Source organism: Cupressus sempervirens, chromosome 4 (assembly GCF_028749045.1).
Source record: "Cupressus sempervirens isolate cs-2001-9-10 chromosome 4, ASM2874904v1, whole genome shotgun sequence".
In the NCBI taxonomy this organism is placed as follows: Eukaryota; Viridiplantae; Streptophyta; class Pinopsida; order Cupressales; family Cupressaceae; genus Cupressus; species Cupressus sempervirens.
Window position 1 is genome coordinate 475,336,492 of NC_143121.1, and position 9,308 is coordinate 475,345,799.

The window sequence follows — 9,308 nt, forward strand, 5'->3', positions numbered from 1 at the left end:
TAAATAAGAAAAATATATATTTCTTGCTTAACGAAACTAACCAATTTCAAACATCACTTATTGACCATGCTTGGTCAACTATTAACAAAACCAATTACAAAATCTCAATGATAGAAGCATATTGAAGTGATCCCGATGCTATCTCTCTACTACTTCAATATTCACAACTATAAAAGCAAAAAAAATGTAAGAAACAACAATGTCTTACTCCTAATTAGTGTCTTTCTTTTCTTCAATAAATACTCTTCTAACATTTTTCCTTCTTCATGTCTGACAGAAATGAAGGGCAACAAAAGATTAGAAGCAAACAACAATATCATTCAACCAGGACAACAAAAATTGTAAGCTTATTTTTAATCTCTTACAAAATTATGTATGATTAAACATTTTTAGTTTCTTGTGAAAATAACAAATGTAAACTGTCATACATTTCAACACCAAAATGGATATCCATAATGCAATATCAATTGAAGAATTGAATGCACATAGAGCTGGTAATGTTTTTGAGGGTGACATTATAGTGGCATACAAAACAAACCTTGATAAAACAAGAAACACAATTGAAGTCCTCCGTGCAGATTTAACAGATAAAAAAGGAGAGATGACTATAACCCTCAACGTGACAGGAATATTTGTTCAAAAGTATGAACAAATAATTTCTCTTGGCTCAAATGTTAAAATAACAAACTTTCAAATTGCTTCAAAAACAGGATATGACCATGGTGACTGTGAAATCATTTTGCAACTTACTGGAGAAAGCACTATTGAACCCATATCTAAAATTTGCCCACAATTTTTCTTTATACCCAGTGCAACAATAAAACTTCTCTTACTATCTACAGAAAATAATGCAGTGGGCACAATTGGTGCAATTGTAGTGGCAACAAAGAGGACTACCCTTCACTATATCCTAGACATAAAAGATGGAGAAACAGAACATGATTCTACACAGGTAAATAATAAGTACCACATTCAAAAAAATATAGCCAATTACTTTTTTTTAAACTATTATTTACATTATATTCATTCCTGACAAATAATATTCTTCAATTATAACAGATATATATTCATCCCAATCTTTTCCAAAATTATATTTCCATTGAGGAACGCATCCGAATAAAAGATTATCCCATGATACTATTCAAAAATATTGTAAAAAGAAATGATGGAAAGGACTTGGCATTTCACACTTCAAAGTCAACTTTTATTGGACCCCTTACAAATAAAGAAACCATAGATCACCTGCATTCATTACTACATTCAACCAAACAGGTATGTATGAATCAAGTATTTTTCTCAACATCTATTCTACTTTGTCAAACAAATTATATTCTCAATCTCACATAACTTTTGTGCGAAGAAATTTTTACTGCAATTTCTAACTTACATTAATTGGATTGTTTCACATTTTATTTGTAGGTCTATGGAGCTTTAAGAGCAGCAAACCCATTCTCAATAACTTTTCAGCCAACATGTGCAAAATGCAATTGTACAACATTTACTTTTGGAGCAATCCAAGATGATGTTGTTTACTATCACAAATGTAATGAACATACTTAGTACACATATATCAATTCACTCAAATGTATTTTAACAAATGAGAACAAAAAAAGTGTTGAATGCACTCTCCAAAATGATATGTTCAAGCGTTTGCTTCCCGAGCTTGACAATATCAGTTATGCTGATTACATCAAACAAAAAGCAAAGATGATCTTCATTGTTCGTGGGCTCCATGTTCAAGGTATTTACACATTAGATCACAACAATGTGATAATTGATCTTGATGAAGATGATACACTACTCTTGGATTCTCCATCCCAGGTAAACAAGTTAAATAGTACTTATTACTTACAATTTGAATTTATCTAAATATCATATTTATTCATCTCTAATGTAACAAAATTACTTTCTTGTGCAGGCAAATCAAGAAATATTGCAAATTACTGAAAAATAATTTAAACTTACAATCTTATGATTGTTGCTTCCTACTATTTAAAAGACAACTTATATTACTCTATTTACATTGGGTTTTTGGTCCCTGTAAAACCAACTAACATTACAATATTACTATAATTGGGTTTTTGGTCCCTGTAAAACCAAATATACATTATAGTCTTATTTGCATTGGGGTTTTGGTCCCTGTAAAACCATTTTAAAATTACATTAAAACAATATGCTATATCTTCCTCTAATTTCTCTTATATCAAGAGATTGTTTATGAATAAATTTAATGTTATTTTTTCCCTATTTTATTACACATTGTTCTACTTTTCACTATCCATGCTAGTCACTAAAATGACAAGTACACGCCAGTACGTGGCACTTGTTTCCATCTTTCAATTGTTATTATAATGATTTACAAATCATTCTTTATTTTATTTAATGGAGTTAAAAATTGAAGAGAAAAGGGTGGAGTACATTCTAGTAGTTTGGCATCGAAGTTTCCATACCCAACACGTTTGTTTGTTTTAAGCAAGGGGAGGGTGAGAAAAGGATATATGCATTTTATATACCACAAATCCAACTAGAGCAAGGATATATATTGTTATATGTACGAGAGACTCATTTCGAAATAGACTAGCACTTGCATCTATAAGAGGTTCAAGGGATAAGTCTATAGAGTATTTTATGGATTTTAACTCTTAGTTATCAATTTAGTGTAGATGCCTTGTGAATAAATTTTTTCCCTCCTAGATAGATTCATCCTTCTCAAACATTAAAAATACAATATATTTGACGAAAATTTGTTAAAGTTCAACAATAAGGAACATAACATTGGTATGGAAAAGTTTTGATTGCTATATCCGAATTATGCTCCACCGTGGCAGCCATCTCCATCAAGGCCTTAAGGAAATTCCCCTACACTTCACCCTCTTCAATTATTTTTTAATTCATTTACAATGTTTAATTTTTGAAGTCTGATTAGCCGTCCACCGATTTCCTGGGCACAAAATCAAATTTTTAAGAATTGAAAAAGCTATAAAAACAAAATGGTGATAACAATGTAGTAAATGTCTACCAACAAACATATCCGCTCGCAGGCAACGTGTCGGCCCTAAAAACTGATCATTCATACGAATTTCATTATTATTATTTTGTTTATTTAATGTACAATGGATTAAAGTGTGAAGGACATATGAAGCATCATTTTTTAAACACGCTAACAAATTCTTTAAAAAAATATTTTACTAGTCACTAGTATTAGAGGAATTATTTAAATTACCTATATAATAAAAAATGGTATTCTTAAAAAATTATTGGAAGGAAAAAAAATACAAAGTAAAAGAAAAAAAGCCTAAATGTAAGAAAAGAAAAAATATAACTCTATTTTTCAAATCAAAATAATTTTTTCCATCCACTTGTTATATAAATTATTTTTTCATTAGATCACAATAACAAAATGTTTGATAAAGCATTTTAATATATTCGAATAAATATTTTAATTTCCTTTAATTATAAATATTATATTATACTATAGATTATAGAGACATGATTTATATCTTTATTCAATTAGAAATTCAAATTACTTTGAAAATATTTTTCTATCTTTTGCGGTTAATTTTTTTAATAATAGTCTTCTTTCTAAAGGCACGGACTCCAGCACAACTAGAGCTCTTGTTTCTCAATGAATGAATGAATTCTATGAAGATTTCTAAATTATAAATTTAGATGATGGTTTAATGAGATGGTTATACACTAGATACAATGTTACTCGATGTGTTGTTTATAAAAGGAAAGATGTTTATTATGTTTACATCAATAAATGAGGAAGAATTTTTAAGGAGGTCAAATAGTTCATGGGAGTATAGTATAAATTTATGAGATGATTTAATTAAATGGTTATAGAGTTGATGGAGTGTTCTTTTATGTAGTATTTATTATTAGTTCTTTTGTTTAGGAAGAAAATTATTTAATTTAATAAAAATTATTGATTCACTAATAGAATCAAAGAATTATTCGGGATCTTAAATTTTTTATTTAATTTTTAATTTTTTTAATTAAAATTTTAAAAATTAAATTATTTGGATTTTTATTAGTTCTAGTGAAAAATAGCAAGGGGAAATTGATTTTATGGAACAAAGATTGAAGAGAAATTAAAAACAAGAAACATGTTTGAATGATTTCTCACATCTCATTGCAATATATTTCTAGTATATCATCCATACATCAGATGTGTTGACACAAACATCATAATATTAAAAGCATGTTTTTGCATATATCATTCATAGTGGATGTTGACACGAATATTACAATATTAAAAGCTTTCTTCCATTGATGCAACAGATCCATTCTTGTTCTTTGGTTGTGTACAAAAAGTCTCTAGAATGCTCGAGAAGCCCAAGTTTTTTGTGTTGTGGGGATAGCCAACAACTTTTGTTTGCATTTTTTTCCATTTCCTGTAGATTTTTTTGCCACACCCATATAAATCCTCTGGAAAAAATGGTAAACCTTTGCTAATCTTGCTTTTGCGTCAAATTTGCCTTTTTTTCATGTGACACCATTGCTTTAGGTTACATGCTTTACACCTTGGTTTCTATTTTTGCCCCACAAAAATGGCAATTTTTCTTTGTATGACCTTTATTTTTAATCAATTTAAAAGTTTAATATAGTACAAATGCTTAGATGTGACTCAAAGTACTAAAAGATTTTCACCAATGTTTTGATGGAACGCAAACCATTTTTGTAATATTCCAACTGTGTGTTCATCTTGAAATTGGCCTAGACTTTACCCTCCCTTTAAAATTTGGAGTCAACACATCAGAAATTGTGGTGACCATATAAACCAAGGGTTAAGGATGTACAGTAGAAGTGTTAGTATCACAACAAAGTGTTGGAAACTACAATTGGAACAATTGTTATGTGTCATTGATGTCAAACCTTATTGGTAAGATAGTTTGTTATTTTAATAGAGTGTCATATCGATATTTTTTATGAAGAGGATTTGAGAAGAAGGATATAACAAAAGGACCTAGAGGAAAGGTTTGAGTTATGAGAAACTACAACATGCACTTGATCAGTTGGACTTTGACAAGATAAAGTGATCATTTAATCATTATACAAGTGAAGAAGATAGTTGTACTGAAGCCTACAAGAAGTGATCAAAGAAAGACCAAATCCATGGGCTTGACCGAGCAAACGAGCAAAAGATTAAGGAAATTGGTGTTTATGTCGAGTAGTGCTAGAGTTGACCAAGCGACAATATAAGTCAAGCAAAATATAGTGTTGATTGAGCATTAGTAACGACCAAGTATCATTAAATGTGTTGAATAGAATAGTTAGTAGCGACCGAGTAATTCAATGATGACCAAATGTCAAAACACAATGTTGGTCGAGGGACAACATTTGACAGATTATAAGGAAATTGTGATTCCAGTCGACACAGTTGATTTCTTGGAAAATGGAAAGCATGTTGAAGATAAGGATGGAGAACATGGAGGGAAACATGTTTGAATGTTTCTATGCAAGAATTCTAGTAGAAGTTTGGAGAGGTTTCTAGAAGAGAGAAGAGGAAACAAAATGATTGAAGGTTTTGATGAATCTAACCTAACCCTAAGATCTACGGTGATGTTTAAGCGACAAAAGATCAGAAATGCCTATTTAAGGAGGTACAAGGGCTAAACTTAGTGAGGTTAGCAGAGTTGGTGAAGACCTTGACAAGGTTGGCATAGTTGTTGATTTTGTTGATTGGCAAACTTGAGCAAAAGGTTGAATAGTGAAGTGTTGAGGTGAAGAGTGATTGCTTGAAGGGATGTTGAGTGAATCACTAATGGAGATATTAATGAAGATTAGTCAATGAGTCAACTATTGAACCAAATTCTAATTTGTATTTGCAAAAGTGAGTTGTATTTGTCATATCAACCTACTATTAGTTGCTAACCATTGTATCAGTTTTGAAATCCTTTAATCAAGGTTGACCTAACAATCATATGTAAATCCAACTTTAATCAAGGTGACATTGTAATGGAATATTCTTAAGCCCTCTAATAAAGCCACTCTTAATAGGGTGATTAAATTCTTTAACAAAGTCATATTTAACAGTGTTTTTTGTAACCTTTAATTGGGTTGGCTCCTAACAAAGCTCACTTCAAAAGAGTAAAAAATTGGTGACATGTTACTGGTGGTTTTTCCTAAATTGGGTTTCCACGTTAAATCCTACTGTTATACTTGTGTAGATTTTTTCTAAGATGTTTTATTGTTAATGTTTTCATTATACAAGTTTGTTACTATTAGGATAGTGGACTACAAGCTTATGTTACTAATTATCTATTATAAAGACTAAGCTATTGAATATTTAGATCTGAGGTATTTAAAGTGATTAAAATTTCAATCGGTACATCTAGACCTGAAGATAACTAACAATTATTCTAAATCATTATAATAATTGGTATCAGAGCTCTTGGTGCTTATACAAAATTTTTTGAAGGTACTTGAAGCTAAAGATCAAGATGTCCAAAAAGGAGGTGCCAAGGTTGAACAAGGAGAACTTCCCTACCTGGAAGAGTTTGATGAAGTTGTATATGGAAATAATTGGAGAAGGAGCAATACCCTATGTTGAGAATGCATATGTGGAGATACCAAAACCCTTGACAACACAACAACTAAAAGAGAGGCAAGAACACAACAAAGCAATGTTGGAGATTGCATCAACCCTAAGTTATGTTGAGTTTGATGACATAAAGGAATGCAAAATAGCCAAGGAAATTTGAGATGCATTGCAAACCATCTATGGAGGAGACACAAATATTTGGAGAGAAAAAACAAAAATCTTGAGATGCAAATTTGATGAGATGGGAATGGTAGAAGGAGAAAATATTGTACAATATTGTGGAAGAATCAAAGAGGTGGTAAATGTTATAATAGGTTCAAATGGAAAGATTGATGATGAGATTGTGATCAACAAGGTATTGAGAACTCTACTTCCTATCTATGTTATTAGGGTTTTTGCAATACAAGAATCGAGATGTGCCTCCGATAATAACCTAAATCTAGAAGGTATAGTTGGTAGGCTTACTACTTTTGAATTGTCAAATTTTGATAATTTTACTCCTACTACTATTGAATCTACTTTTAAGTCTCAATTGGTTCTTATTAAGAAAGGAAGGAAAGTGTGTGAATAGCAGCACTGATGTCTCTAATGATGATCTCGATGAGCTTGAAGCATTTATGGCAAGAAGACTTCCAAGAGGCAAAGGAAAATACAAAGGTAAACTTCCTATAATTTGTTTTTCATATAGCAAAGTTGGTCATATTGCTACAAGATGTTCTGACATAGAAGACAAGGATGAAAGAAGGGAAAGCAAGTACAAAGGTAGAAGAGATGACCGAGACAATAGGAGAAACAAGGGCTACAAAGACAAAGGTAAGAAATCTTATTATATTGTTAAAGAAGAAACTAACAATGAGTCTGGTAGTAATGATGAAGAAGTTGTCTATGTTGCTATGAAAGAAGAGTTTGGTGAAGATGAGAAAACTACATTAATTCCATATGTGAGTAAAGGTGATAGATGGATAATTGATAGTGGTTGCTCACATCGCATGACTAGCGATAAAAGTAAGTTTGAAACCATGGAACAATACAAAGGTAGTTGTGTTAAGTTTGGTAATGATGCACCATGTCTTGTGAAAGGTAAAGGATCAATACAATTAACTGATAAGATCAAGTGTGACAATGTTTATTGGGTTGAATGACTCAACTATAACTTGTTGAGTATTTCACAATTGAACAAGTCAAGATACAAAGTTGAATTTCATCACAAGAAGGCCAAGATATTTGATGTCAGTGGTGAACTAATTGGGAGTGGTGATCAGACCAAAGGTAACTTGTTCTATCTAGATTTATCTAATGAGACATTCTTGTTTGCACAAAATGAAGATATATGGTTCTGGCATAAGAGGTTGTGTCATGTGAACTTTGATAATTTGGTAAGCATTACTAAGATGAAGAGAGTAAGAGGATTACCAAGATTGATGAAACCTTATAATACCATGTGTAAACAATGTCAATTGGGGAAAATAACTAAGTCTAGTTTCAAGAGCAAGAAATACTCATCTAATGATATTTTGGAATTTGTTCATACTAACCTTTGTGGACCCATTAGAGTGCAAAGCTATTGTGGTGACAAATATTTCATTCTATTTGTTGATGACTATTCTAAAATGATGATTGTAATGTTTCTTAAAGAAAAAATTGATGCTTTCAATTGTTTAAGTGGTATTTGGCAAGAGTTGAAAAGGAAATAGGTAAAAGTCTGAAGTGCTTGAGATCTGACAAAGGAGGAGAATTTATCTCTAATGAATTCAATGTATTGTACAATGATAGAGAAATCAAAAGGAAAATGTCAGGACCTAGGACCCCTCCACAAAATGGAATAGCTGAAAGGAGAAATAAATCAATTGTGGATTGTGCTAGAACACTAACGATGGAGAAAAGTGTGTCACATAAATATTGGAGAGAGGTTGTAAGTACAACAATCTATACTTTGAACCGAGTACAAATCAAGAAAGGTACAAACATCACACCCTTTGAGTTATAGTATGGGTATGCACCTAATGTGAAGTATTTTAACGTTTTTGGAAGAAAGTGTTACATATTGAAGGAAATAATAATGGAAAAATTTATGCTAAAAGTGACGAAGGAATATTCATAGGATATTATACTATGAGAAAAGCTTATAATTTTTTTAATTCTAACACTAACAAAGTTGTGGAAAGTGAAAATGTGAAAGTTGATGAATATGCAAAAAATAATGAAGTTAAGTGCAAGACAAAACCTGAAGACTACAACACATTAATACATGTTAATGAAAGTGTTCCCTACCCCTTACCTGAGCTAGAGAATAAAGCTATCAAGCAATGACAAACAGTGAATATTGAGTTGTAGTAGCAGGCATTCGAGCAACAGACTATAGGTGTTGAGCATCAACAAGATGATGCTAAGATAGATGAAGATGTCGAACATCGAGAAGACAATGTCGAGAAAGCAAAAGCAGAGATACAAAATGAACTTGAAATAAATTTTCAAGACGAACTTGTACAAGAAGAAAGAAGAAAAGAACCTACACTAGGAAATTATGTGAGAAGACACCATGCATTTGAAAAAATTATTGGAAACAAAGAATATGGAGTTATGACTAGGGAAAGATTAAGGAGTAATACATGTTTACTTTGTGAATTTGAGCCTAAATCAGTGAAAGATGCTTTGGATAACAAAGATTGGATTCAAGCAATGAATGAAGAAATTGAACAGATAGAGAAGAACAAAACATGGTCACTGTTACCTAGACCAAAGGACAAGAATGTTATTAGAA